Source organism: Lotus japonicus, chromosome 5, assembly GCF_012489685.1.
Source record: "Lotus japonicus ecotype B-129 chromosome 5, LjGifu_v1.2".
Classification (NCBI taxonomy): domain Eukaryota; kingdom Viridiplantae; phylum Streptophyta; class Magnoliopsida; order Fabales; family Fabaceae; genus Lotus; species Lotus japonicus.
In genome coordinates this window covers 294,681-302,385 of record NC_080045.1, presented here as the reverse complement: position 1 = coordinate 302,385, position 7,705 = coordinate 294,681, and positions in this window count along the sequence as shown.

The following is a 7,705-nucleotide window of genomic DNA, read 5'->3' as shown; positions in this document are numbered from 1 at the left end:
TGTTCTGTAAATCCAGGTCTTACAATACTCCCCTCCAAAAAGAAAGTTTCGTCCTCGAAACTCAGAGTTCTGCAAAAAGTCCGGGGTACAGTTCCTTGATCTTATCTTCCAATTCCCATGTAGTGTCTCTCGTATCGTTGTTCCATATCACTTTCACTAACGCAATCTATTTTCCCCTCAGCTGTTTCACTCTTCTATCCCCAATACTTACTGGCGGTGCTCAAAGGTCAAATCATCCTTCAGTTCAACGTTGTCTGGCTCGATTACATGAGTCGGGTCTGGAATGTACTTCCTCAACTGCGACACATGAAATACATCATGAATGTTGGAAAGAAATGGTGGTAGTGCAATCTGATATGCAACTGGTCCAACACGTCGAGTGATTTGATACGGTCCAATAAATTTTGGCGTGAGCTTCCTTGACTTAATAGCTCGTCCAACCCCCGTAGTCTGAGAAACTCGTAGAAACACATGGTCGCCCTCTTCAAACTCTAGGGTTCTGCGTCTCTGATCAGCATAACTCTTCTGTCTGCTCTGTGAAGCTCTCATCTTTTCTCTGATCTGCTTAACCTTCTCAGTCGTCTGTTGCAACAATTCTGGCCCAATCAACAAACTCTCCCCATCTTGATACCAACACAACGGTGTCCTACACTTCCGACCATACAAAGCTTCATACGGTGCCATCCCAATGCTCGCATGAAAACTATTGTTGTATGTAAATTCGATCAATGGCAGAAGATCATCCCAGCTTCCTCTGTTATCTAACACACAAGCCCGTAGTAGATCTTCTAGCGACTGAATAGTTCTCTCTGTTTGCCCATCAGTTTGTGGATGATACGCCGAACTCAATCTCAGCTTGGTTCCTAACGCATCATGAAGAGCTCCCCAAAAGTGCGACGTAAACTTTGGATCCCGATCAGACACAATACTCGTCGGAACTCCGTGTAGTCTCACAATCTCAGCCACATAAATCTCAGCCAACTTTTCCACATTGTAAGTAGTTCTCACTGGTAGAAAATGCGCTGACTTAGTTAAACGATCCACAATCACCCAAATCGAATCATGTCGCTTCTGGGTTCTTGGCAAAGCTACCACAAAATCCATGGATATACTATCCCATTTCCATTCTGGCACGTCTAAACTCTGTAGCATACCAGCAGGTCTTTGATGTTCTACCTTAACCTTCTGACAAGTCAAACATGCAGCTACATACTCGGCCACTTGTTTCTTCATTCCCGGCCACCAGAAATTCAGTTTCAAATCTTGATACATCTTTGTCATTCACGGATGAATGCTCCATTTGCTCTTGTGTCCTTCATCCATGATTAGCCTTCTCAATTCTGGATTGTTGGGTACACAAACTCTGTCCTTGCATCTTAAGATATCGTCAGTTCCGTTCTTGAATTCCGGGTCTTTCCCTTAAATTACTAAGTTCCTCTTCTCTAGCAGAAACGCATCTTGCAGTTGTTGCTCTCTAATCTCTTCCATCAGTCCACTGGCGATTCTGATCATTCCGAATTTCAACTTTCCCTCAGACGGTGTCACACCTAAACTCATATCTCGAAATTGTTCCAGTAACTCCAGCTCTTTAACCATCATTGACGAGACATGCATCTTCCTACTCAAAGCATCAACAACTACATTTGCCTTCCCAGGGTGATATTGCAGTGTAAACTCATAGTCTTTGATAAACTTCATCCATCTTCGTTGCCTCATGTTCAGCTCCTTCTGATCAAACAAGTATTTAAGACTCTTGTGATCGCTAAATATCGTGAGTCGGGTAGTTCCTCTCATGAGTCTTCAACTGTCTCGAAGCATAAGCCACCACTTTTCGATGTTGCATCAGCACACATCCCAAGCCTTGATACGAAGCGTCACAGTAGACCACATAAGGTTCCACCGGTTGTGGCAAAATAAGCACAGGTGACGTCGTTAAACGTTCCTTCAAAGTCTGAAAACTTGATTCACACGCCTCAGTCCATGCAAAAGGTTGATCCTTCCTCGTGAGTTGAGTCAAAGGTCCAACAATCTTGGCAAATCCCTCAATGGAGCGTCTATAGTATCCAGCCAAACCCACAAAACTTCTGATCTCTGTCACTGTCTTCGGTTGCTCCCAAGCCAAAACAGTCTCCACTTTCGCTGGGTCCACAGCTATGCCTTCCTTTGAGATAACATGGCCTAAGAAATTGACTTCCTCCCGCCATAATTCACACTTGGAAGGGTTCGCATACAGCTTTTTCTCTCTCAACACTTGTAAAACTTGGCGCAAATGTCTTTCATGTTCCTTCGCGTCCTTCGAATATATTAATATGTCATCAATAAACACCACTACAAACCGATCTAAGAACTCATGAAAGATGCGGTTCATGTAGTCCATGAAAAGAGCAGGTACATTCGTCACCCCAAACGGCATCACTAGGTACTCGTAGTGTCCGTAACGTGTCCTGAAAGCAGTCTTCGGTATATCCTCAGTCTTCACCCTGATCTGATGATAGCCTGACTTCAAATCTATCTTGGAAAATACGGCAGCCCCTCGTAATTGATCCATCAAATCATCTATCCTCGGCAACGGGTATCGGTTCTTGATCGTCGCCTTGTTCAGTTGTCGATAATCCACACACAATCTCGACCTTCCGTCTTTCTTCTTAACTAAAAGCACTGGCGCTCCCCACGGTGAAACACTTGGTCGAATGAATCCTTTTGCCGAAAGATCCTCCAACTAAGATTTCAACTCTTCTAACTCCGCAGGTGCCATACGGTAAGGTGCAATCGAGATCGGTCCGGTTCCGGGTACAATGTCGATCACAAACTCTACATCGCGTATAGGCGGTAGTCCAGGTACATCTCCAGGAAAAACATCCGCAAAATCTCGAACCACCGGAATACCATGAATATCCGATTCCTTCTTCCCCTCCAGACTTAGCAATGAAAAGTACTTCTGAGTGCCCTCGCTCAACGATGCGCTAATGTGGTTAATAGAAAGATACTCGAAAAGATCCGAGTCTGGGAACACCACTTTCTTTCGACTACAGTCCAAAAGACAATGGTAGTGGGATAACCAATCCATCCCTAGGATTACATCTAGGTTTTTAAGGGGTAGACATACTAGGTTGGCATGAAAAGTTCTATCTCTATATACTACTGAACAGTGCATGCATGCGGTATTAGCAATTAGGGTCCTAGCAGGTGTAGTTACCATGAGATCAAAACTCAAAGTAGTATTAGGCAGATGCAGTCTTGATACGCAATCCTTAGAGACAAAAGAATGAGTTGCACCAGAATCAAAGAGTACAGTTAGAAGATTACCGTCGATTTCACATTCTCCTCTGATCAATCCATCCGCTCCTTCAGCCTCCTCACCATCCATTGTATACACTCTTCCCTTCGCCACTGGGCGCTTCCCACTAACAGCATTCACAGACGGTTCAGCCTTCGGTGCCTTGCAATCCACAGCCAGATGCCCGGATTTATTGCAGTTGTAGCATCTTGGTGGCATCGTGCAATTGTTTGCATAGTGTCCGACCCCTCCACATCGGAAACAAGTCACCTCACGGTTTGGGGTACGGCTTCCCGACCCTCCAGAAGTAGCAGCAGCAGCCATCGGCTTATAAGATCCCGGGGTAAACCCTCTCCCCGCAAGACGTTGATACGGCTTCCTCGCCTGAAACCTTCCCCTTCCCTGAAAACTCTGTGGTGTCGACCTCACTGGTCCTCCTGTTCCAACCCTGTTCAATCTTTGATTCTTCATCAACTCCACCTCTGTTGCTTTCTCAACCAATGCCTGGAATCTCATGATCCCCAACGGTCTCACTGAGTCCTCAATGTCAGCTCTCAGTCCCCTCACAAAACGCTTGCACATGTAGGGCTCATCAACTTGGTCACGGAAAAATCGAAAGTGTTTTGCTAGAGACTCCAACTTAGCAGCATATTCCGGAATGGTCATGCTCCCTTGTCTAAGAGTCAGAAACTGTGATTCACGCTCGTCACGAGCACTGTCAGGAAAATACTTCTCGAGAAAAGCAGTTCGAAAAGAATTCCAGTTCACCTCAACATGATTTGCTTCCATTATCCCTCTGGCTCCTCTCCACCAGTACTCAGCATCATCCAACAACAGAAAGGATGCCATTCCCACCTTGGCTCCCTCAGCAGTCTGTAACACACCAAAGATCTTCTCTATTTCCTCAATCCAGAGATCCGCTTTGTCCGGGTCAGTACCTCCCGAAAACTTAGGTGGATCCTGTCTCCTGAAATCATTCAAACCTTTGTTCTGAACCAGAGTCGCTTCCCTCTGACGCTGGTGTTGATCACGCGCTTCCTCCGCAGCACGCCTCAAAGCATTGTCATTCGCTTGGTTAGTCATCGCCTGAGCCATAGTGGCCATCATCTCTGCTAGTTGATTTGTGTTCACCATCGTCTGTTACCCCTAGGAAAACTGTTAGTCCTAATCGTATGATAGCATCAAAACTATTCCATATGATTAAGTAACAATGCAATCAATTAGAACGAAAAATCGTTCTGCAGACAATCAATTTTCACTCTTTGCAGAGTCACACAACCTAGCACAGAAGACCTATTCCCCAAAGACTCCCAAAAGACTCGACTAAGCTCTGATACCACAATGTAACACCCCGATTTATAGGTGCCACTTTAGTAACTAAAAATAAACTTTACGCGGAAAACAAGTAATTTTTTTTTCCGTTTGATTCCTTTTAAATAAAGCGATAGAAAATAAAGACATAACCCAACAACTAAACTAACCAATGTACACCCAAATATAAACATGTACAGCCTCAGCTGCACTCCCACGTCATGCGCACTCGCAGTGACTCCAAAGTAGTGTGCCCGCAGGCAAATATATACAGATCCCGAAGTGTGAGTGAGAAAGTTATAATTACAATCCACTAGGAGAAAGTCAGCCTCAAAATGGCCTAAGCAAAGACCCCTATAGTCCGACTGACTCACTGTGATCCCTCAGTAAAAGAACCATACGAAAAGCCATGCGTCGGGAACCTACCCTGTCCCAAAAGCAAAACGAATCAGAGCTCTACACAAAATGTGACGCCTACCTAAACCTACCCTCCCAGTACCGAGTCCACAGCGAACTGAAGTTGGCAAGTTGTAGCTCAGCTCCATGCGTCGTAAAACTCCTTTCGTCAGACGTCCACGCTCGTCAGTTCGGTCCTCCATGACCCTTCCCCGGTACGTCGCTCGATGACCCACAAGATCGATCACCCAAGCGGTGGGGCATGACGATCCACCAACTCAAACCTGATCCCCCCCGAGGGAGAGACCATCGAAACCCAATCCACCGTCGACATCTGGCAGCAGGCCGACCGCCCAAACACAAACATGAAACCAAAGCCAAGGCGCTAGGGTCAACTCACGGAATAGAGTAGATATACAAACAACATGTGATTGGGGATATATATATATATATATATGTTTATAGAATTATATATATACATTCCTAGCATGTTATCGGCTCTAACAATAATTCAGTAATGCAAACAGCACACAATTCCAGTCAGGATGAATGTATGCGTGAAATGCAATCAATATGATCCGGATAATTGTGAAGCATTCCCGCTCTTCACTAGTGAAGCATTCCCGTTCTTCACTATGGATGAAGCATTCCCGTTCTTCATCCTTGACGAAGCATTTCCGTTCTTCGTCGAATGATGCATTGGTGAAGCATTCCCGTTCTTCACCATCGATGAAGCATTCCCGTTCCTCATCGAATTATGCATTGGTGAAGCATTCCCGTTCTTCACCAAAAGATGCATGATGCAATATGGTTAGCCAAACATCGAATCGTCCTCACAACACAAGCATTTAGCTTAAAAACCCAAACCCAAAACCCAAGAGTTAGTGTCGGTCAATACAACACAACTCAGAGTTAGTGTCGGTCAATACAACACAACTCCAATAACAAAACCCAAAATCAAAGCCCAGAGTCAGTGTCGGTCAATACAACACAGCTCCAACAAAAAAACCCAAAGTCAAAACCCAGAGTTAGTGTCGGTCAATACAATACAACTCGAATAACAAGAGTACTAGAGTACTCGGTGACTTTCAATCATCACCGTAGCTCACCTCAGTGGTTTTCCCCAATTCCCAGTAACTTCAAGACTTGTCGACTTTTCCCCGTCTTTCGCAATCATTTTCCCCTTTAGGTTCCCTATGGTTCATTCAATAATGAAAACGTTTTAAATTGAATTAGTCAGGTTATGAGTTTAATTCTTTGAAAACTAAGTTCTCTAAGGTCTTTAGTTTTCAAAATTCTATTCATTCTAAGTTTTCCAAAAACCCACCAAAAGAAATTCCCGGGGAAAGTCTAAGTAGACCAACGAAGGGCTAAGTCTCAAACCTTGTGGTTGGACTTGCCTAGGGTTGTTCATCCAACCCGAAAAATCAAAAGGAATCAGTTCAGTGATTCTTTGCTCCGAAGTCGCGTCAAAACGCACAATTCAATAACATCTCAACATCAACAGTTATGGAAAACATCATAACATCAGTTCATCAACATAATCAACATCAAAGTAAAGCATAAGTCGAATTTATCGACGCCAATCATGCAGTCATAGCTAATAGTAAGTTTCCCTAACCTCGAGCTGCTCCAGTCTCGTGGTTCAAATATCCTTCAACCGATTGCTCTGAAATATCCAAAGTCCCTTCAACTGAACCTCGAAGAAAACAAAGCAGAAATCCAACCAAAATCGATTAGCTCGATCACAATACAGCTAATTAACGATAGAGAAAGCATTAAAGCTTCAGAATACAACAATCGGATACGAAAAGACAAGTTTTCGAAAACGAAAAACTCTCCCCCCCCTCTTGAAATAGCTCTCGGCCATAAAGGGAAAAGAGCTCCGGCTCTTTTTCTTCGATCTAATCTGTTTACAAGGTAGTTTTAGGGTAAAACTAAGGCAAAGAAACTGTCGGAAAAATTTTCGGACGATCGGATCGAAATACGGCTGTTCAGGGGCGTTTTGGTCCAAAATAAAAGCTCAAAACCTCAAAGTTATCACTTCGGAAAACAAATTTGACAGCAATGATCCTAACGACATTCGTAACAACTAATCCTAAAGGCACGAAGTCAGATTACGACTTTTCGACAGTAAAGTTTCGAAATGTGCGACAAAAAGGGTTTTGAATCAGTTTTTCAGATCCTTGACAACTCGATCCATATCGGCGAATACCGACGAAGGTTTTAGGCTCTTAGGCACGTAGAGAAGATACCCCAACAGAGAAATCAGGAAAAACGGACAGTTTTACAAAAAGCTCGAAACTTTGAGCACAGAAACAACTAAAGAAACGCAGTAGAAACAGTGATCAGAGGTAAGAATCAAGCTAGTTACCTCGATACCTTGAAGTTGGAACGAACTGCGCGAAGATCGGTCAAGTTTCGGCGAAAAATTCTTCTCCCTCTCCTCTCCTCAACTCGCGGCCTCAAGAGAAAGAAATGAGAAGATATTTTGAATTTTTGGCTATTTATAGGAAGGTGAAATCGCGGGAAAATGAAAATTTCGCGATTCCGATTTTTGCAGCACGTTCACCGATGAATTCTAAGAGAGATTCTGGAGACAGAATTCCAGAACTCAAAACAAATCTCTGACATTTGGGAAAAACGATATCTAAAATCCCAAAAGCGGTGTAAGTTAATCTGTCCCGAAAAACTACTTTTTGCTGTGATGGTCAGACGACA